A 25,433-nucleotide genomic window follows, 5' to 3' on the forward strand; every position below is an offset into this window, starting at 1 on the left:
TGTCTAGCTAGCTATCAATCTGCCTGTCTGTCTGTATACCTATCTGTCTGTCTCTCTCTCTATCTCTCTATCTATCTATCTACACACACCCACATTCTTTTACTCTTTTACTCTTTTACTTGATTCAGTAATTTGACTGCGGCCATGCCGGAGCACCGCCTTTAGTCGAGCAAATCGACCCTGGGACTCATTCTTTGTAAGCCCAGTACTTATTCTATCGATCTCTTTTGCCGAACCGCTAAGTGACGGGGACGTAAACACACCAGCATCGGCTGTCAAGCAATGCTAGAGGGACAAACACAGACACACAAACATAGACACACACATACATATATATATATATATATATATATACATATATACGACAGGCTTTTTTCAGTTTCCGTCTACCAAATCCACTCACAAGGCTTTGGTCGGCCCGAGGCTAGAGCCCAAGATGCCACGTAGTGGGACTGAGCCCGGAACCATATGGTTGGTTAGCAATCTACTTACCACACAGCCACTCCTGCACCTATGTCTGTCTGTCTCTCTTTTTCTCGACATCCTTCTTCTCTCCCTTTATTTCTCTATATCTTCATATCTTTCAACTTATCTGTTATTCTCTCTGTGTATTTTCATCAGTATCTCGCACTTTCTCAGTCTCATTATATGTGTGTATGTGTATACGCGCGCGCGCGCGCGCGCGTGTGTGTGTGTGTGTGTAAGCGTGTATATATTTATGTGTATATATATATCTGTGTGTGTGTGGAGATGTGTGTTTTTGTCTCAGTTCTCTCCCTCTATTTCTATCTCCCCCCACTTTCTGTTTTCGGTGTCACCTTTTCTTTATAAGTTTGTAGTGATTATGTGAACAATGCTGCTGCTGATGGTGACCATGTCCTAATAGCCAAAATTGTTCATATTTATGGTAGTATTGTGTCATAATGAATTAGATTGTATTCTGTGTGACTTAGTTGAGAGATGCCTGTATAGTGTATGTAAGGATGGCATAATAAGGAGAGGGAGATGAAGGAAAGAGAGGAGAAGATGAAGAAAAAGATGCAGAAGAAAGTGAAGAAGGACAAGGAAAGAAAGAAAAATGAAACAAGTGGAAAAGAAGAGAAAATGGAAGGGGAAGGGATTGGAAGAAGAAGAAGAAAAAAATGAAAAGGAAAGGAATGAGATGGAGCTGGAATCGAAGAAGATGACCACGGAGGAAGGGGAAAAGAAGAAAATTAAAAGGAAGAAAAGAAGAAGAAGAAGAAGAAGAAGAAGAAGAAGAAGAAGAAGAAGAAGAAGAAGAAGAAGAAGAAGAAGAAGAAGAAGAAGAAGAACAGAATATGAAGATGTGTAATTATAGATGCGTGAATATTTGCGCTTGAGGGTAAAATTTTGAGGCCGAATTTCGAATGTTCATCTGTCCTGTCTAACGCCATCTCTCAATACTGATAGTGTAGTTTATGAGAGACCGCTATGTCTTGAAACTTTCATACACAACGTCTGACTCTTCTTTTGAGATGAATAATTCATTAGACAAGAGGTTTTTTCCCTCCTTCCTTCCAAGCCACAACTGTAGTTTTCTAAATAAACCACAAGAAGAAAATCACAAGAAAAAAATTTGATTTTTCAATGGCGTTTGAACACTGTATTTGTAAAACAATAGTTTTAAATTTTGCACAAGATCAACAGTTTTTAGAGGGAAAGGCTTAGTCGGTTATAACGACCCTAAAGCTCAACTTATTAATTCAGAAAGGTTGAAGAGCAAAATCGATAACGGCGTAATTTGAACTCAGAACGTAAAGATGACGAAATGCTGACGATCGTTTTGTCCGGTGAGGTAACAATTAAGCCAAGTTCACCAACCCGGAATGAGTAAAGAATTTTGCAATGCAAACATATTTCTAGCTGTACATTCTAATCTTGTGGAAAATCACAATTTATTGGCATGCGCCAACGCAACATATCCACTATTAAGAATAATGGCTTTCATTTTCTTTAAAATCCGATTGATGTATTTCTCTCAACGGCACTAAACATGTATGCGAAGTGTGATGCAGTTCAAGTAGCAATATATAAACGAAAATTGCTCAGCTATTTTAACTCCCAAACGTTTAATAATACGTAAGGTAATTTCTAACGCTGGCATAAGGTCCCACATTTAGAGGAAAGAGCCTTGGTCGGCTAAATTAGAGCCAGTACGGAGCTACTATTTATCTTAACGTCTCTAGGAGGAAATATAAAGTTGACATAGTGTAAACATTACCACCGGTTTTGGAACTTCGCCTTTTACCGTCGAAATTAAGACAGTTGATTTGAATGCATTATATTATGTATAGTTCAAATTTACAGTAAGCAAACGGCGAAGCCAGGTAGGGGTACATAAAGCAGGTTTACTATTTTGACACTTGGGAAGAATGAAAAAGTTTTTGACGTTTCGAGCCTACGCCCTTCAATAGAAAGGGATGAAAGGAATATATATATATATATGTGTGTTTGTGTGTGTGTGTGTGTGTGTGTGTGTGTGTGTGTGTAGTGAATATATGGAGATACAATGTCCATGCGGGTACCATTCAAGCGCGTAGTTATAATCTAGCTTAAGGTTAACCGCATCGTATTTTAATAAGCGCATTGAGGTAAGCAATCTCATTGTATTTTTCTGGTGGGTAAATCCTGGATTCGCTTCTCTGGGTTATGAATAATTAACCGAGTGTATACAGTGGTAATGAATACGGAGATTATTACACCTGCATAATTTTATATCATTATTTCTACAGCATATTTGATTGACATTTGCCTGAGGCACGTTGCTGGTTCATAGACATCTAGCGATTACATTTCCATAAAGTTACTTTCAAATTGAGATTAATCAATGAACCTTAATTCAAAGTCTATTCACTGAAGTATATATACAGGGAGAGGTTGGGAGAGAAGGTTAAGTGTAGCGATTGATGGAATTTCCCACTCTTCAATGTTTCAGATCATATGCAGCTTTGCATGACACACATCAGATAGAAACATACTCACGCGATACAAGCAACGCTGATTCATAGGTTATCATACGTACAAAATCCGGCGCTATACATTTATTTAAGTATTCCTTTAAAGCATCATTTCTATGACTCTTACTCTCTGCTCATTCTTCCTTCAGAGACATGCTTTAGAAAGGCAACCACAAAAAAATTCGATGGGCATTTTCAAGCTAAGAAAACTAGACGTATAATACAAACAACCGTTGCAAATGCTAACGAGATATAAAACGTAAATGAAAGAAGATCTTGTTTTTATACAGTATAAAAATAAAAATGCATGGTACTTGATTGAGAGCAAAGTGTTTAGTGTGCATACTGCATATCGGAAGAGGTGTATATACGTCTATTCATTCATACAAATAAGCAGTCATAGAAATATACATATATGTGCAAGATGTCTATGATCATGTATTAATGTTTCATCTGTTTGCAGTGTTCTATTGATTCTATATAATTATATCTTACGCTGCGCTGCGTGATTATCAAACATTCGAGTAAGTGAGAAGATTCTTATAACATATTAATATATACTTTAATAATCTGTGGATTTGCCGCGAAATAATAATAGAGGTTATAAGATCAATAATATAAATGCATACGTACGTGCATACGCACATACATATATACATGCGTACTTGCTTTCATATATATATATATATTCATGCATATATATGTATGTGTATATGTGTATATGTATACATAGATATATATGTGTATGAGTGAAATTACGAGGCGTAGCAGGTAGGCTGTTGCATTCATGATTGCAAGACTGTGGTTTCGAATACTGGACCGGGCGGTGAGTTGTGTTCTGGGTCAAAACACTTCGTTTCAGGTTACATTGGTGCACGCAGCTGGCAAAACTTTGTAAACCTGCGACGGACCGGCGTTCCATCTAGTAGGAATCCGGGAAGCCAACATCATGAGCTCGAGACCTTTTAACCCTATTTTAATATCAATCTGTCTGTCTGTGTCTTTGTATTAACGTTTGTCCACCTCCATTGCTTGACAACAGGCGATGGTTTGTTTACGTTCTTGTAAGTTAGAAGTTCGGCAAAAAAGAGCGATATAATTATCATTAGGTTATTTTATACAAAAGAAATTTAGTACTGGGATTGAGTTGCTCGCCTCACCATTTGAAGGCGGTGCCTGAAACAAGTAAAAAATGAAAAATAAAAGAGATACATACACACATATATATATATATAAGTACATATATATATTCATTCATTCATTTCATTTATTCATTTACTTGTTTCAGTCATTTGACTGCAGACATGCTGGAGCACAGCCTTTAGTCGAACAAATCGAACTCAGAACTTATTGTTTGTAAGCCTGCAACTTATTCTACCGGTAACTTCCACTGTACTGCTAAGTTACGAGGACGTAAACGCACCAAGATCGGTTGTCAAGCGATGGTGGGATGAACAAGCACAGACACACACTCACATATATACATATATCTATATGCGAAGAACTTCTTTCATATATATAAAGGGGGTAAAGACCCCCTTCGATCATGAATGACCATGGGATTGCACCTAGAAAGTTACCCTCTAGACACAAGTCCGGGCAAGGTTGTTTATGGAAGACCAGCAGTCGCCCATGCATACCAGCCTCCCCTCTCCACGCCAACAGTGTTATCCAAGACAAAGGCAAGGGCCGATACAGCTTGGCACCAGTGACGTCGCAACTCATTTCTACAGCTGAGTGAACTGGAACAACGTGAAATAAAGTGCCTTGCTCAACAACACAACACGCAATATATATATTATATATATGTATGTATGTATGTATATGTATGTATGTATATATATATTATATATATATATATGTATGTATGTATGTATGTATGTATATAATATATATATATATATGTATGTATGTATGTATGTATATAATATATATATATATATAATATATATATTATATATATATATATATATATAATATATATATATATATATGTATGTATGTATGTATGTATATATATATATATATATATTATATATATATATATATATGTATGTATGTATGTATGTATGTATATATATATATATATATATACAGAAATGGCTCAGACAGAACTAGTATTAATTTTCTTCGATCATTCAATTTACCTCATTTGATCAATAGACATATTGAGTAAACCTGCCAGTGATGTACCTATAATGACTACCGGAAACAGCTGTAAGCCAAATTTGTTACAATGAAGGAAATATATGTAATGACCATTATTATTTTAAACTTGTTTCGTATATATATATATATATACACACATACATCTATCTATCTATCTACATATATACATATTTGTATATTTGTACACACATACGCAGTCACACAGTCGCACGCACTCGACATATATGCGCAATAGAAAACGACGGAGACAAAAACAACCCATCATACGCATACAAATCTTAAAAAAAAAAGGAACAAAACTGAACTTCCACAATTAGTCAATTCGAAAACAATATTCATAAGATACGGGAGTAAGTGAGTGAGAACACTTGTCAATAAGTATTTAATGAATAATAGAATAAGTGGTTAGCAAGGAAGATTATATACTAAACAGATTGGTAGAATGCAATAACGAACAGTATTTATTATAAACCGTTCGTATGGTTTAATGTTGAATGTTGCCGCTGACATGAAAGGAAGCAAAAATATTGAAAGGATTATAGTTATCGAACAAATTAAATAATTTATATAATAAATCGATCATATTTCAAACACAGACACACAGACAGACAGACAGACAGACACACACACACTCACACACGATCACGCACAGAGACATGATAACACACACCTTGACACACATATGCACACTCAAATAAACATTTAAAAGCATAAATGCAACAACAACAACACACACACACACACACACACACATATATAAATATATATATATATATATATATATATATACATATGATTATCTGTGTGAGTGTATATATGTACCTATTCAGGCATACATATATCAATATATGCATCTACCCATGTCCATACATACATATCTACATATTTGCCTTTTATCTATATACCTGTATATATATATATATATATATATATATATATATATATATATATATATATATATATATATATATATATGTGTGTGTGTGTGTGTGTGTGTGTGTGTGTGTGTGTGTATGTATGTACGTAAATAATGGGATTTATATATATATTTGTGCATCAATACACAAAAAATGTTTAAAGTCAATTATTTATGTTCTAGTATATCACGCTGTGATGAATACCACATTAACTGACTGGGATATGCAACCATGGGTCTACAAAGTCGACGAGTTTCGATCAAGACATATCTAATGGAAAAATAAAAACGATAAACGTCGCCCTTTTCAAACCTAGCCAGGCTCAGGGACCCGTTTTTCCTGTTTCTATGGCGTATGTGTTCATTCCAGCTGGACGGGATGCCAGTCCATCACAGCGTTACTCAAGAAACAGGAAGAGAGAGTGAGAGAAATTTGTGGCGAAAGAGTACAACAGGAGTCACACCTCTCCCTGCCGGAGCATCGTGGAGCTTTTAGCTGTTTTCGCTCAATAAACACACACAACGACCGGTAAGGGAATCGAAACCGTGATATTCCGACCGCGAGTCCGCTGCCCTAACCACTGGGCCATTGCACCTCCATATCTAATAGAAGCACAACACAAATTGGCTTAAGAGCATGACACAAAACATATTTTATTCTGACGTTATTCACTATCACCCATTCCCTTTAGATTGGTAGAGAGCAGACATATCCATTATAATTTTCCTAAATGTTGGTGATTCTAATTTCAAATTTGACTTGTTGTTCTTCTGTTGATCAAACAACAAGTCAATGTTGTTTGGCAGCCTGTTGATCAAACAACAAGTCAATGCTTGTTTGGCAGCCTGATGAGATCGGAATTACGTAACATATTGTGCAATATAACCAATTGTTTTATGTTTATGTCACAATAAATATACTTCATGAAACATTTGTAACATTACCAGATAACTCATTCGTCTGCTTTTACTTTATCTATCTATCTATCTATCTATCTATCTATCTATCTATCTATCTATCTATCTATCTATCTATCTATCTATCTATCTATCCAGCCATCCACTCACCCATTATATATACTTTATCAAAAGCATTAGAAATATCACAGAAAATGTTACTCAGAGTTTCACGTTCCCGTTCGTCGGACAGTTTTATTAGAATTCTCGATTCTAACAAAACTGTCCGACGAACGGAAACGTGAAACTCTGATTAACAGTTTTTGTGATATTTCTGATGCTTTTAATAAAGCATATTATTCTACCACTGGTATATGAGTACTCTTTTCTCCACCTCATTTCACATTTATGTGCTTACTCCGGTACACACACACACACACATATATATCTGGCCGTAGGAGTAGGTGTGTGCTAAGTAGCTTGCTTAGGAACCACATGGTTCCGGATTCAGTCCCACTGCATGGCACCTTGACCAAGTGTCTTCTACTATAGCCTCGGGCCGATCAAAGCCTTGTGAGTGAATTTGGTAGACGGAAATTGAAAGAACACCTTCGTATATGTATGTACATATATATATGTGTGTGTGTATGCTTGTGTGTCTGTGTTTGTCCCCACCAACATCGCTTGACAACCGATGCTGGTGTCTTTACGTACCCGTAACTTAGCGGTTCTGCAAAGTGACCGATAGAATAAGTACTGGAGTCGATTTGATCGACTAAAAGGCAGTGTTCCAGCATGGCAACAGTCAAATGACTGAAGCCAATAAAAGAGTAAAAAAAAAAAGAGTATATATGTATTTATATATTCAGAGACGTACGTTACATTCATAATATATCTATACAACAAGTTTTTCAATAAATACGATCAATAGTACTTGTCATCTGGCGTCTATGTTATTTATGATAAAACCTCTTTCCTGAATCTATTTGTCCATTTGGTCCAATCAGAATGATGACACTGCTTACAGAAATTAATGGGATTGATACGGTCGCCATTAATAATTGTTATACTAATATATAGCGTTATAGTTTCGTCACGCTGTTCACTCACAAGAATTACGAATGTCAAAGTAATTATATAAACGCAGGCATTGTTGTGTGTATAATAACTTCGCTTTGTAACTGCATGGTGGCATGCTGGGTCCCACAGCGTGGATTTCTGAGCAAGTGTCTTTGGTTATAGCCTCAGATTGACCAATAGCTTTTGAGTGAGATACGTAAATGGAAACTGAGCGAAGGCCTGTTATATACATACATAATGCATATGCGTGTGTGCGTATGTGTGTGTATGGGTGTGTGTGTGTGTGCGTGCGTTCTTTTTCTTGTTTTCCTGCATGTCCGCTTGGAAAACGCTACAATGTGTGTATATGATGCGACTAACCGATTCGGTAATCTGAGAACGGTAAGGAATGAGGTCAATGTTATAAACTAAAATCCTTCAATTCGTTGCTACAGCATGGCCAAACCAAATGCCTGCAACAAGTCAAAGGATAAGAGAACAGGACTGCAGATTGGAAGTATCGCTAGAGCATTTGGTAAGATTCCGTCACATTTTGTCGCAGCCATTTAAGTTCTACGAGCAAATGTTTCGCAGGTCAATTTTGTATTGTATCCTTCTGGCGGTGGTGAAAATAAAATGATCAATTGAGTAGCATGTACGATTATATTGACTAAAATTTCCTTCAAAATCTGTAACTTCATTCCAATGTTAGAAATCAATATTAAAATAACTTTCATAAAGAATGTAAATAAGCTAAATATATTTTGCACTCTTACTATAAAATATCTGAATAAGTTATAAAACCTTAGTTAATTACTTTTGAATTTGATATAAAAATATATTATTTAGTACAATGACACCTATTTAACCGATATATGCTAGACGTGATATCGTTATACACTAGAGAGAACATACCAGCCAAACGTTTTCTTCTAAGTAAATGAAAGTCATTTGGTTTATGCTTTACCCCTGAGATGCAGTTATGTAAATGTTATGTAAATACAATATTTATAAATGACAGATTACAATTTATCGATGCAGAAGCAATTACTTGTTAAAATAGTATACGTTAAGTATCGGTAGGAGATTCTGAAAGGTCTGTATTCAGGTTTTAGGCACAAGCTATCACGAACTTGCGTAAACAGATAAGCATAATTTAACACTAAACATACAAGCATGCAAATGCAAACATTTATATTCTGTTTACTAACGAAACACGGCGAAACACACGGAATGTTTGTACATCATCTGCAATCTTCACAGTTTAAGCTTTCAAATAAATAACTATAGAGAAATTTACACATACACACATTTGCAATATATCCTATATATATATATATTATATATCTATATATATATATATATTGCATATGTAAGTATTCGTATGTTGTATATATATATATATATATATATTTGTAATTATGTACTATTTGTGTATATCCCACTGATGAAGCAGCGTATATTTTTATGCAAACCTAGAAATCGAGATCTGGGATTATCCAATAATGTTTTGCTAGTTTATTTGTCTATTTGTCTTTTCTCCTGGTGCTGTATGAAGAGAGAAATAGAAAGATAGATAGATAGATTGATAGAGAGAGAGAGAGAGAGAAAATTTAAAGACATTGGTGTATTTATATACGAGATTCATTTACAAATTAAGCAAGAGGTTAAAAAATCCATTTGGAAACTAACAAAATGATATGTAATATTAATTTAGAATATGTAATATTAATTTAGAAACTTCGAGAGAACTTGAAACAATTTTTTTTCTTTTTGACATTTGAACACAAAGTAGACAATGCCATAAATAAAATCGTTTAAACTAACAAAATGAAAAGAAAAACAATTCTGCAGGAGCAAAAAAGAAAAGAAAAAGAAAATGTACAACTTACAAAGCTGATTGTTAAGAAAGGCCCGGAGAAGTCTTAGAAATAAGTGTATGAGATTGATATTTCATTATAGTGAAGGAGAGATACTTGACAGGTATAGGAACATACTAAATGAGCGAAAACACCGAGATGAGTAACAAAAGGGATAATAAAATTAGGGATAGTAAACCGTGTGCATATCATATATGTGTGTGTGTATGTGTGTATGTGTATGTGTGTGTGGTAGTTGTTGTGGTGGGAGTTTGTAATTTCGCTTCCTTCTTGCCAGGGAATGACGTCATTTTCGGTAACATGAAACTTCTCCAGGTGTCTTAAGAAATGACGCCGCTTATCAAGAAGTATGTTGATCTGTTACGGGGATCTACGCTCCTCTGAATTAATTTGATAGTTTAAAAGTTCTTACAGAACTTACATTTGCTACAAACATACCCGTATACAAACATAACTGTATTGCTTCGGAAGATGGTCACGTCTATCTTTCGTTGAATTAGTTCTTCGTTCTGCTAGGAATAACTAAATATTTCGGTATCTGCGATAATTATATTTTGTTTTTTTATTTATTTTAACCATACATTTCATTTAATCATTCCTCGTCGATCTTTAAGCAGATCTTCACAAATCTAAACCAAATCACAGTTGTAAATATACCTATATCTTTATGTATGTATGTATGTATGTATGTATGTATGTATGTATGTATGTATGTATGTATGTATGTATGTATGTATGTATGTATTATGTATGCTTATGTGGAGGCGCATGGCTTAGTGGTTAGGGTGTCAGCATCATGATCGTAAGATTGTGGTTTCGATTCCTGGACCGGGCGACGCGTTGTGTTCTTGAGCAAAACACCTCATTTCACGTTGCTCCAGTCCACTCAGCTGGCAAAAATGAGTAACACTGCGATGGACTTGCAACCCGTCCAGCAGGGGGGAACACATGCGCCATTGAAACCGGGAAATCGGGCCCACGAACCTGGCTAGGCTTTAAAAGGGCGCATAAAAAATAAAATGTATTCTTGTATGTATTATGTTATATGTATGTGTGTCATTCCCTTTTATTTCAAAATGTCATGCCAATAGAGAAAGAGCCGGTTTTAATCTAAATCCAAGGTTCTCTCATTGGAATTTCAACATCAACAGAATATTTTTATTTGTATATATATGTGCAGACTTGTATGTTTTGTTTTATGTATGTATTCTCATACATATAGTTGCATATCTTGACACGTTCGTCTATACTTAAATGATAAATTTCTTGAAAGTTTTACAGATTTCTATAGTTCCAGTGATGGCTTGGATTTGTAGTCTTCGAATCAGCTTTCTCCTTTCTAGTTTTGAGAGGCCTAATTTCTCAAAATTGTTATTAAGGCAGTATGCTACATATCCCAGTGCCCCAATAATTACAGGTTTAAACCTGAACTTGTATTTATGTATTAATGAATGTATGTATTTATGCATGTGTGTATGTTTGTATGTATTTGTCTATCTATCTATCTATCTATCTATCTATCTATCTATCTATCTATCTATCTATCTATCTATCTTTATTTGTGTGTATTTATATATGAGTGTGTATGTGTGTCCTATGTATGTGCGTGTGTGTGTACGTATACTTAAATTCAATTATGATGTACGTTAATGGCAAAACAATCATACACATATACAAGGCAACAGCAATAAAGTATTATTGCTGCATGGTTTAAACATAAGTGTACAATGTGGAAAATTTCCATAAATCTTGAAAGATTTCCAGTAATGATTTATAAAGAACATTTTAGGATGATTATTACACATTATACAACACTACCTGAACTAATGCCATTTTGATTATTTGTTGTTTGTTCTATTGTTAGTGTAAATGTGTTTGTTGAATGTATAATGTGAAAGTGTTAGTCTTTATTCTGTTACAAACCATAGGCGTATGAAACGCATATATACACATATGTGTGTATATTATATATGTATATTTTGTATTTTGTATATGGCAGATGTCTACCTGTGCGTTCATAAGGGCGCCTATGCAACTTGTTGCTGGCTACCGTATATTATTTGTCAACATGCCGAGTTAACTGTATGGGATTGCTATGTATGTGGTACTCTGCGTGGGGCGTAGGATTCTGAGGGCTTAGTAGTGTTGGTTAGCATAGATGAAGAAGTTGAAAATGACATTTTTTCACAGTATACGATTGTTTATGTGTTTGTGTGTGTGCGTGTATGTGTGTGTGTTTGTCTGTGTTTATGTGTGTGGGGTCCAAAAAAAATACAAAGACGAGGTAAAAGAACAACCAAACAGGTAGTATTAGGTTTCTGCTAACGAAAATTTGAAGAAGTCTCTAACGTTTCGAGCCAACGCTCTTCTATATTCAAAGCATATATAAGGAGATGGGGAAGCAAGTACAAACTTAACTGAATTAAACGGTCTCTGTATCCGCCTTCTTTTCTAATATCATCTGCCCTTTCTGAAGAAGAGTGTGCGGTCGAAACGTTAAAGAACTCTTCCAGTTTTCCTGCGCAATAAACTTCATATATCCTGTTGTTCTTTTTCCTTGCCTTTGTGTTTTTACACACACATACACATACGCACGAGTGCGCACACGCACGCACATGCACACACACACGCATATATACGTATTGTAGTGGACAGTTTTACAAGGGAGATAATCTTTTCTTCATAATATTTGGAGGGATTAGAAACCTGAATTTCAAATGAAAGAATTCACACACGCAAGTGCGCGCACACATTCACACACACACACACACACACCTATGTATGTATGCATGCATGTATGTATGTATATATGTAAGTATGAATATTTCATGCTTGTTGTGTCCGGAGGATGGGATGCCCTGCCAGGTTCCTGAAACTGATGTAGCTAACTCTTCGGCTAAACTGTTGAAAGTCACCATCTGCAGTGTCCACATTTCGAGAGACGGACTGGACCCTAACGGCTAGCTCGCATACTGTGGTGTCTTTAGATACAGTATAGAGCACGAGAGGAATTTAAACACGTGGGTGGATGTGCCTGAATAGAAGTGGAGCGATAACAGCCAGATTTTAAGAGCAGATGCTGATTTTAGTATCAGCAGAAAAGGCAGAAAAAGAAGGCAGAAGAGAAGGAAACTGAGAGAAACAAGGGAGAGGAGATAGCGTTCTCTGAGTCAGAGTTTGTGGTGTATCTATGAATGCCTTGTTGCTATCTGTCGATTGATCTCCTTGAGTGCACCGAAAGATATGTTGGTGTAAGGACCGCAAGTACTTTTATACATGTGAAGTTAACTTTAGATTTGTAGAATCTTGGTAATCAGACAATGGGTAGGGGATTGCTGCAGTAATGTTTTCTTTGAATCAGTATTTATCTTGTTTTATGTTGAAAGAGACGATGTAAAAATTCAAAGAGTTTTTGATGCCTCTTTTCAAAAGAAGAGGTCATGCTTGGCTTGTGGAGTATAAGTTGCATATATGTATGTATTATGTATGTCTTTATGTGTTTATACACACACACACACATATGTATGTATGTATTTTTATATATGAATATATCCAGCGATGTGGAGGCGCGTGGCTTAGTGGTTAAGGTGTCAGCATCATAATCGTAAGATTGTGGTTTCGATTCCTGGACCGGGCGACGCGTTGTGTTCTTGAGCAAAACACTTCATTTCACGTTTCTCCAGTCCATTCAGCTGGCAAAAACGAGTAACACTGCGATGCACTGGCGTCCCGTCCAGCTGGAGTACACACACGCCATTGAAACCAGGAAACCGGGCCCATGAGCTTGGCTAGGCTTTAAAAGGGCACATTTGAATTTGAATATCGAGCGATATATTTTCAGCCCAATTTTACGCATGCTATTTTCTGCAGCTTTACCTGCTACTTGTTTCACCGTTCATAACAAAATTATTTCATGTTTTGTCGAAATTTCTAGATTCTTATGATGTCAACTACACAACAACACAGACATATGAAACCAAAATTCTAAACAACCGATCGGACCGATCTAAAATTATAGAAAAGTTTTTTAGAATTCCCATTTTAACATATTTGAATTAAAATGTCATTATTGTCAGTTTTGAGCATGAACCTCATCTTTCTTTAAAATTCGAATCTCACTCTCTTCAGCTTTCATTCTTTTCTATTCCTACCCAATATCATTAAACTTAAATATTCTTTATTGTTATCTCTGCCAGCCAGTCTGGCAATTATAAGAAAAGTAAACGGATGAAAGAAATATACTTTACGTAGAGCAAGGAGAACAAATGAAATTACTTTCACATTTCAATATTTTATAGCTTTAGATTCTATTTTGTATAAATGTTTCAAGAAACATTAAATCCTTTAAAGATATTTCTCTATTTTTATAATTTTTATAAACTTTGAAATGGTGTTTCAAATAATTTGATTTTGCTTCGTTATTTTTCACTAATTATGGACTTTAAATCGTTCTTTAAAAGTTAGGGAAGGACTTATTAGACAATATCACACGAAAACACAATATTTATTGGCTGCCTTCGACTTTTTTATTTACCTAGAGGCTTTTTAAACTCAATATTTAAACGTTTTTATTTATGGCATTGTCTATTTCGTGTTCAAATGTAAAAAAGAAAAAAATTGTTTCAAGTTCTCTCGAAGTTTCTAAACTAATATTACATAAATAATGGTTATTGCGTAAACTAGGAGAAAACTGACCTGAAGGTCGGTATTTAACGGAGTATATAAAGTCTGCATGTTTGTCGTACACACACAAACACACACACACACACACACGCACACACACATAGATATACATAAACACATGTATTCATAGGGGTACTTCTTACGGTGAGGGTATGTATAGAAATGCAACGTGAGCTTACATCGAGTTTTTAGTAAGTAAAACACTTTAGACGCTGAGTGAAAAATAGGCACCGTGAATAAACCGCAGCTTCTTTTTATTTATTTATTGAAATCGCTGATGCAGAAAAGAAAATTCTAGCGACTTCTTTCAGCTTTTATTGCGCTTCATCGATTCTGGATTATTTACCTCCCAAACAATGGAAGTATATTAACTTAGAGCTATTTATAGGATACACAAACTGTTGCAGAACTAAGCTAAAACATCCAATTTGCATAACAGCGCAGGCATTCGTAACATGAATGTATAAATAATTAAATTAATATCAGCATTGCATAGTCACTGAATATCATAAATTTAGCACAGACATTACAGGGTGTGTTTTTAATAGAGATACATTTTTGTTGGGATGTGAAAATTAGGCTTTGTTGAGAAAAGCAAGATAAGTTTTCTAAGCGACGAAAAAGCTTTTGTGCAATCACTCGGATTACTACGCAGCCATCTTAAAAATGCAATTACTCTGCTGCCGTCTTAAAAATGATGAGATGTGTGGAATTAACTAAATTTAATGTGTTGAAAAGGATATCAAATGATAGTGGTTCGGCAATAATTTCTGAATACAGAAATATTTCTTGCAGTGCAAGCGAGCAATGCTAGAGGGCGGCAGTGTCTGCAAACCAGCATGAAGTGGACTGTAAAACCATATTAAGTGTTTTACAAACTGTATGAAATATTTGTACAAATATTTTGGTTATAGCATTGTAGCAACATGATCACAGCTTCTGGCTGGAAACGATACGGGAATAATCGAAATATTAACAAACAAGAGAAGTTACAAATACTTCAGGAAAATGTACACTTCAACATCTGCAATCATACAAACCAATAGTGCTAAACTCCCACAATCTAGAAACTCAACGAAATATAACAATGCTGACTCAGACACTGACATCTGAATGGTTAAGATCATTTCTCAAACATCTGTGAAACTTTAAGCTATGCAATTCTGAGTCAATCTATTAATACAAGCAAATATAAACTCCAAGAAACATGTTGAAAGCCGTTTTCTTAACGTGTGTACGCATAATTATCTATCCATTCTGTCTCTCATACACACTATATGTATGTATGTGTGCGTGCGTGTATAAGTGTATATAAACACTCACACATACACACATACAAACCCAGCACACAAACACGAATATAATTGCAGGTACAAGATATCCTTTTCTATTCTAGGCACAAGGTCCGAAATTTTGGGGAGGGGTTCAGTCAATTAGATCGACCCCAGTACGTAACTGGTACTTAATTTATCGACCCCGAAAGGATTAAAGGCAAAATCGACCTCGGCGGAATTTGAACTCAGAACGTAAAAACAGACGAAATACCGCTAAGCATTTCGCCCGTTGTACTAACGTTTCTACCAGCTTGCAGTCTTTTGCAGGTACAAGATATCCTTAACGACACTAACAGCGTGGTGTGCAAAACTCATAAAAGAAAGAATATATATAAAAGAATAAATAAATAATAATAATAATAATGAATATTTGATTTAAACATAAGATGTAAATCAATACACAATGCATGTTAAGACTCAACAACTTTTATAGCAAGTATGATGTATTGAGGTCTTCGATAGAAGGCATGATCTCTAAACTCTTTCCCATCGTTTACACTGAATAATGACTTTCTCTGTTCTTTTAGCCTTGCACGTTAAGGTCATGAGAATTGGTCACAGTACACATAGATGAAACGGATGCGCATAACTGAAACCAGAGTGACGTAAATAGGCGTAACAGTATTACCTGTTCTATACGCATGTATATGCACACTCACACACACTCACTCTCATATGCGCATACACACTCAAACACACACACAAACACACACACACAGGCATATCTTTTATCTTTTACTTGTTTCAGTCGTTAGACCGCGGCCGTGCTGGAGCACAGCCTGGAATTTTTAGTCTAATGACTCGACCCCAGTATTTATGTTTTAAGCCTCGTACCTATTCTGTCGTCACTAATGCCGAACCGCTAAGTTACAGGGACGTAAACACACCGACACTGGCTGTCAAGTTGTAATGGGGGACAAACACAAGCAAACACACACGCATTAACATATATATGTACATACATATACGACGGGCTTCTTCTCAGTTTCTGTCGACCAAATCTACTCACAAGGATTTGGTCGCCTGGTTGAAGGCCCAATCTTCCGAGTTCTTCTACTGGGCTTAGAAAAACTAAAGGACCGCTGCAATAAGTGCGTGAATCTGAGATGCGAATATGTCGAATAGACTCATAATTAACTGATCCTCCTGTATTTCCTTTTATCTAAAGCCAGGACTACTTTTCAACCCTCCCCCTGGCACGTCCCCCTCCCCCACAAAACAAAACCAGTTGCATTGTCGGAGTTTAACGTGACGGTCGTGAATTCTTTCTAGGTGGTTCACACTAAAGAGGCTCAAGGATTAAATATCCAAAAGCCGAAACTCGGGTGTATGGTTGTCCTAAACTGCATAATATTTTACCTTGTCCTGTTGAATGTATTAATTCTTTCCGTTTTCCTCGCATACTGTTATTCTCTGTTATCTTGTTGCTGTACGGTGGATTAATTTAAGATTTTAGCTCCTATTTCTTGCAGATGTATGCTTTTTAAGATCTTTACGCTTCGTGCAAATATATAAATAAATAAATAAATTAATTTATATATATATATATATATATTTCGTTTTGGGATTTGGTTTGCAAGATTCGTTATATGAGTTCGTGTGTTGAAGCATATTCTGTTGTGTTTGGGGAGAGTCGTTTTCTTTTTGTGCCTCATAATTTAACACACTCACCGGTTGAAAAGGTTGCAAGACGCAACGAAAATTTAAGGAAAATAAAAATAAGAAATAAGTGGAAATTTTACCGGTGAGTGTGTTAAATTATAAGGCGCAAAATGAAAATGACCTCTCCCCAGGCACAAGAGTATATATATATATATATATAATTCAGGAAGCATAAAACTGTAGATGGTGCAACGACACCTGAAGCCTCCAGATTAAGCTCACCACAGATTGCAATATGCCACCAGACTTCGTGATATTTGGCCTACAACCCCATCTATATACACTCATGTTTACGTACAACTGTATGTAGAACTGCTAGGATTCAAGCAATCATGTAAATATTCGTTCTTAATACGCCCTGGCCGGTTTCAATGATAATATGTTAATCTCTGTGTTATTTCGCCTTCAGAGAAGAAGTTAAGAATGCATTCGATTCATGGAAGTAAGAGGGCTTTATCAACATCGACTAGATAAAAGGCAAAGTTGACCTCGGCGAGGTTTGTACTCAGAGCGTAAAGAATTGGAAAAAGTACTGCGGAGCATTTTATCCGACGCTCTTACGACTAAGACGATACCTCGAAGTACGTATGTATTTTTACATAAAAGTGTTCCCTTCACTCACTGTGCAGAGGCTTCTTCGTGTTGTTTGTGTTGCTGGTGATGTTGGTATTGGTGATTGTGTTGCTAAAGGTACTTTTTTGTAGTGGCTGTTATGATGTTAGTAATAGTGGTGGCGTTGGTGGCGGTGATGTTATCGTCATGACACTGATGAACTTCAGGAAGGGAATATTACCACGTGATGCTGTCGGTGGCAGTAATGGCCGTGGTGTTGGTTACGGATAGCGGTAGTAGTAGTAGTAGTAGTAGTAGTATTTTTAGTTATATAGATTTCCGTTGTAGTTAGTGACAGTGAAGGGCATTTTATTACTTAAGCAGTAATATTGGTGGTGGTGGTGGTGGTGGTGGTGGTAGTAGTAGCAGCAGCAGTTGTGTTAGTAGTAGTAGTAGTAGACGCAACAGCAGCAACAACAGCAGTAGTAGTAGTTTATTGTGGTGATGGTATTACATTTCCTGATGTGAGCCGAGGTCAGTTCAAAATGTGGACCAGAGAGGAAATGAAAGCACATCAGTCTGCAGAGAAACATTTCTCTTGTGAGATCTGTGTGTATGTGTGTGTGCGTGAGTGTGTGTTTGAGTGAATGTGAACATGAGTATGTGTTTGCATATGCACGTGGATGACAGTGTATGTGAAAACACACACAAACACATAGCGATATGTGAATGCATGTGTATGCAAGCAAGTTTAAATTAACTGAAACATATAGCGCTAGGATTAAAATTGTTGCTTAGGTTACAATCAAACCATCAAATATTTAATAAACGAATGTTACTGTGAAAAATAGACCCCATGATTAAACTACATATTTTTCAGAATTAGGAGAGTGATCAGATAAAGTATCAGTTCATTTAGCTTAGTTTTTTTAAAGCCGTCGTCAGGACTTGCTTACTTATACCTTGTTGTTTAAATATAGTAGCTATCGCCACATATAGATAGTGTAAATTTAACATCATTTACATAGCCGTGCAAAGCTGTTCGTTTTCATTTATTAACTGCATTAATGGAGAAGTTTACCATCTGTTTATTAAGCATATATTCGTAACTTTGTTTATGATTTTAATCTCATGTTCGGTGTATCTGTGGTGAAGTTAATTAATACTTATCACCGGCATGTGAACAAGTTTGGACCTAGTCTCATTACACTTCATCGGTAACGTAAAACTTCTGTATATCAGCAACCCAGTGTAAGTAAGCGAGTCCTGATAATGGCTTTAACAAAGAGGTTACTACACGAGGAAGCAGTAGATCAAGATATCGTGTTATCTTCAGACAAAAGACATGGTCTAAATGTTAGTAACAGAATGGATCTTGCTAAAGACATAGATGGGCCATATAATAGTGTTGAACTAGATGTCGTATAATGTGTTGCACCCAGATATAGGTGAAGTACATTCAATAGGCCCCTGTAAAGTTCTCTTTAATCCAGTTCCACTTATATGACCTGGGCCAACACGAGGCTATGGTAGAAATGAATTTGCCTCATAGTGGAATCGAACACGGACACACGTGATTTGCTCAGATTGTGACTGATGATGAGGATTATTTTTGGGATCAACTGCTCGGGGTTTAAAATGAAAACCCATGCCATAGTTAAGCTTGGTAACTTTAAAACAAAACCTGTATCCATTAGCAGCAGCTCCAGCAACAGTAGCAGGAGCCTTAGTAGCAGCAGCAACAGCAGCAGCTTCAGCAACCACAGTAGCAATAGCAGCAACAGTAGCAGCAAGAATAACTGCAGCAGAGAACAGAAAAGCACCAATTTCATTGATTCATTTATCACTCTGTCCTTTGGAACCAAACACCCGTGATAAACGAGGAAGAACGCTCTAAAGTTGACGCCGTTGGTTTGCTTAAAGCGATATATTTCTATTTACGCTCATCGTCGCGTTATTTAAATTCAGTTTCACAACGTACGTACGAGCGAGCGATTTTAGAAATGATTATAGGAGGTACAGAGAAAAAGAAAGATTTCCCCGAGTTGAATGTTTATGCTTAACTTAGTATGAAAAATAGAGAAAGTATTCAGAAACGAAAGCATAAACAAACGAAAATATATAATAATGGAAGTATTATGAACCCTTTTCTTCATTCCTTGAAGTAACTGAACAAAAAATATATCTAAAAATATAGAATAAAATAAAAATCAAGTTATAAGGAAAACTAAAAACAACAAAAAATGTACTTTCTACGTGTCGATTCTTAAGGTCAACCCTCATTAGTAATAACAGTACCGCATCCAATGCCAAAATATCAACACCTCCACCGTCATCTCCACCACCACCATCAGTACAACCAGCAGTATCACCATCAACGGCGACGACGCCATCAACACACCACCAGCAATACCGCCAACGTCACTACCAGCGCGACGACCACGACTATCATCACCGCAGCAACTACAAGAGGCACTTATAACGCACCACACACACACCCATTGCTGCTACTGATGTTGCCCCCCCCCACTACTACTACTACTACTACTGCCACCACCACCACCACCACTACTACTACTACTACTACTACTGCTACTGCCACCACCACCACCACCACCACTACTACCACTACTACTACTACTACTACTACTGCCACCGCCACCACTACTACTACTACTACTACTACTACCATCACCACTATTACTACTACTACTACTACTACTACTACTACTGCTGCCATCACAACCATTATTACTGCTGCTACTACTACTACTAGCATGAAAACCAGCCAGCATCACTACTATCGCTACATCACCGCCAACCCCATTTGCTGACCATCCTGTAATCTTATATCAACAAAGACTTGGCTGCAGTTAACATTTTACTATTATAAGCAGACACACACACACACACACACACCACACACACACACGCACGCACGCACACATACACACACGTAGGCAGACGCACAATATGGTGTGTGTGTGTGTCTATGTGTATATGTGTATATATATGCATATATAAATGTTTTTTAACTATATATAACTGTATATATATATATGTGCCTTTATAAATATATATATATGTGTGTGTGTGTATATATATATATGCGTATCTCTCTCTCTCCCTTTCAGCCCCTCTTTGTCGCTGTTTGACTGTCTATTTATTCCCTTGTTTCTCTCTCTCTGTATATATGTGTGTGTGTGTGTGTGTGTGTAATAACATGGGCAAGAATGGAAAAAATCGCATCTGTATTAAATTGATGATTACTACCGTTTCTAGCAAAGCCTAGAATATTTCTAAAACTTTTGCGGGGTACCAAAATACCTTTTTTTTTTTTACTACCCTCAAGGGGCTAAACACAGAGGGGACAAACAAGGACAGACAAACGGATTAAGTCGATTATATCGACCCCAGTGCGTAACTGGTACTTATTTAATCGACCCCGAAAGGATGAAAGGTAAAGTCGACCTCGGCGAATTTGAACTCAGAACGTAACGGCAGACGAAATACCGCTAAGCATTTCTCCCGGCGTGCTAACGTTTCTGCCAGGGAACAACATCGTTTCAAAATAACACACACACAAGCATCCGAAAATTTACGCTAACAAATTGTTACTATGATTCCACCGTATTAGCATACATTTTGGTTTGACACGTATTTTCATCCCTTTTTTTCTATCATACGTTAAGGTCATCTCTCCAGATTTTCTTTAGTAATTAGAGCCAGCTCGACGTTTTGTATCCGAGATGTCAGATGTAAACCAATAATGGGACCGAAGATGAAACCCATTGTTTCATCTTTGCTCCCGTTTTTTTTTCTGTAGAAAATCTACAGATATGACATTAACATATGATTTAAGTGCACTGCTAACACAGAAGTATACGGTATTGACCTATAACAAGATTCCTTCAAAGAATACCAGATAAGCCACCCATAATTGGATACAACTCACCCAACAAGAACTCACTACTTGAACAAAACTTGATACAACTCACCCAACAAGAACTCACTACTTGAACAAAACTTGACTTAAACAAAACTTGACTTAAACAGGATTCGAATAATCCTATCAGGTGGTACTATTAAGTTAGACATGGCCTGGACCAATCTTTGGTCGAAACATATCTAAGTTATCTAAGTTATCATAGTGATAACGAAATACTGTGTGCCTACAAGTCAGTAGAACTTTTTCCTAAGTCTAAATATGCTGACACAATAGAAAAGAACGTCGGTGATATAAAAAATGTGATTGTGTCCATTCTTGTCCATGAAATTCTTCTGGGCAATATTTACATTTATTTATCATAGACGATGAATCACCGAGGATATTAATTCCATTTGAATTTATTGGTATCTAATTGTTTGGTGTGATTAACCACGTTCGCTTCATAGCGGGTACCTTTTTTGATATGTATGTGAGTTTATTAATCTTTTATCTTGGCTATGAGGTAAGAAGTTTGATTCCCAACTACATAATGCCGGGTCCAGTTCCACTGCGTGGCACCTTGGGCAAGTGTATTCTACTATAGCCTCGGGTGACCGCGTGTGTACCGTTGGCGATTTTTTTCCTCCGTCTTCTCTTCTTTGGATCTTTCCTTTTCCTATGTTTCTGACGAAGAGCTCCGCTCGAAACGTTAAACCCTCCTTCTTTCCTAAGCGTCCAATAATACTATACTTGTTCCACGTCCTCGCGTTGTTGTGTTTTCTCTTTGTGTTTTCATGTTTAGATTAACTTTATATATATATATATATATATATATATATATATATAAAATGGGAGAAAGTAACTAGGCATTAAAAATTGCTTATAGAACTTTTAGTATCATTGAAGTCATGACGAAAACATTTTTTAAACAGACAGCACTAATGGGGATTTCTTATTTTCTACATCGCTGGTCGCTTGACTGTCCAGGAGAGAGCTAAGATAGCAGCACGCAATGAAGTGTGGAATTACATTGCTTCGGTTCAGAGATGGTGGCGTGCATGGAAAGGTAAGCGTCAAACACTACGTCCGGAAACAATAAAAATTTGTCATGCAAAGCTAATGACCACGGGCTCTGTGAACGATGCAATAAGAAGTGGCCGCCCAACCACATCCCGATCAGTGGAGAACGTGGCAACAGTGCAGGAAATATTTAATTGCAGCCCGCAAAAATCGACACGTCAAGCAGCTCGAGAAAATGGATTAAGACACACAATACGTACGGTGTTACATGAAGATGGAATTTTCGTCCGCGGAAACCCCATTACGCGCAGGATATCTAAAATCTGAAGACTGTGACCGCTTCTGCAGTCACAGTCCAGAAGCCCAGATATCACTCCATGTGATTTTTTACCTGTGGGTTTACTCAAAAGAGGGTGTGTACAAGACAAAACTTCGCACACTGGAGGACTGGGAGACACGGATTCAGGAGTTTCTCAATGATATCCCCGTCGACGTCCTTCAGACGGTTGTTCATTCAATCTCTGGCCGTTTGAGGAAACTGGTTGAATTAAAAAAAAACATTATTTGTCATGTTTTGTCTTCTACTTATTTCAGTCGTTAGACTAAGGCCATGCTGGGACATCGCCTTGAAGGGTTTAGTCGAACAAATGGACACCAGTAGTTATTTATCTATTTTTGAACCTTGTAGCTAGTCTATCGGCCTCTTGTGTCGAACCGCTATGTTACAGGGCCGTAATGAAACCCACGCCAGTTGTCATGTAATGATGGACGACAATCACAGACACACACACACGCATACGATAGGTGTCTTTCAGTTTCCGTACATCAAATTCATTCACATGACTTTGGTCGGTCTAGGGTTATAATAGAAGACACTAACAAGGTGCCGTGGTGTGGGACTGAATCGAGGATCAAATGGTTGAGAATCAAACTTCTCAACTACAAAGCTATGCTTCCTACTAAATTTGTTTTCTGTTTTTTTTTTATGATATTTGCTCAGCATTTCAACGTATGCCCATAATTTTTTGCTTCATTACCGATGCGACATTAATTCTTACACAAAATTCTTACACAAAATTTCGTTATCAATTTCTCAGTCTAGTCTCCAAGTGTACTTTTTACCTTGTTTGCGGAACTGTCTGTGTTACATGAATAGATGTGTACCCGGCGATCTATCTATCTATCTATCTATCTATCTATCTATCTATCTATCTATCTATCTATCTATCTATCTATCTATCTATCTATCTATCTGTCTGTCTGTCTGCCTGTCTGTCTGTCTGTCTGTCTGTCTGTCTGTCTGTCTGTCTGTCCGCCCGTCCGTCCGTCTATCTATCTATCTACCTAGCTATCCATCCACCCATCCATCCATCCATTCATCTATCTATTAATTAATATAGCTATCATGTTTGTGTGTGAGCAAGTGTGTTGGTGTGTGTTCGTGCGCGTGTGTGTATGTATGTGTGTATGTATGTGTGTGTGTATGTGTGTGTATGTATGTGTGTGTGTGTGTGTGTGATTAATAACTGGATATTCCGTGTTACATTACAATTAGAACAGTTTCGCTTAATCCTGGTTCTTCCGGCAATATGAAGTAAGAGTCATCGTTCTCCCTATGGCTTCCAATCTTGAAACACGATACCAAAAACATCGAATAACCACATATAATTAACTTGTTTATTGACTTGTTATTTCCTTAGATATTATTATAACTAGCTTCCCACAGCAATAAAATGAGATCCTAACAGAACGTCTTTGCTTTTTACTTTTCTTCGTTTTTCTTTTCAAATATTTATTTGTACTACACTAGTAACAACGCATTAGCAACTTTCTCTGTACAAGAATCTCCCGAACTTCTACTTGTGCAATTCAATAATTACACCGAAACTCATCAATAGAAAACCCCATGAAAAATACATTGACCCTGATTCTAGCCTACGAATTGAAAAACACGAGAGAATTGCATGACCCCCAGTTCGAACAAGCCATCATAATAACACAAAAAGTTAACTCAATTTTTCTCTTAACAATATTATTGCCTGATGAACAATGTTATGGCGAAACAATTTGTAACGTAGACTGGAGTTTCAAGCTATCTGTTCTTTTGTTTTCTTTTTGCTTGTTTCAGACATAGGATTGCGGACATGCTACAGACATCACTTTGAAGGGTTTAGTCGGACAGGTAGACCCCAGTACGGTTTTTTTCCCCTGAGTCTGGTGCTTATTTTATCGGAACTTTGTGCCGAACCACTAAGTTATGAGGACGCAACAAATCAACAAATACTGGTTGCCAAACGGTGAGGGGGAGGATGTATATATAAACACACTCACAAACACACTAACATACAATCCTAC

The 25,433-nt window shown here is 36.6% G+C and overlaps 1 long non-coding RNA gene across 1 annotated transcript in view; it reads right to left on the reverse strand.

The window, feature by feature from the left end:
• Positions 1 to 23,613, reverse strand: part of LOC118764192 — a 164,273-nt gene extending 140,660 nt beyond the window's left edge. The window contains exon 1 of the long non-coding RNA XR_004999979.1: positions 23,470 to 23,613. This is a non-coding gene — a long non-coding RNA (uncharacterized LOC118764192). The remainder of the gene's footprint in view (positions 1 to 23,469) is intronic.
• Between the last annotated feature and the right edge of the window lie 1,820 nt (positions 23,614 to 25,433).

This window comes from Octopus sinensis, linkage group LG7 (genome assembly GCF_006345805.1).
Source record: "Octopus sinensis linkage group LG7, ASM634580v1, whole genome shotgun sequence".
In the NCBI taxonomy this organism is placed as follows: Eukaryota; Metazoa; Mollusca; class Cephalopoda; order Octopoda; family Octopodidae; genus Octopus; species Octopus sinensis.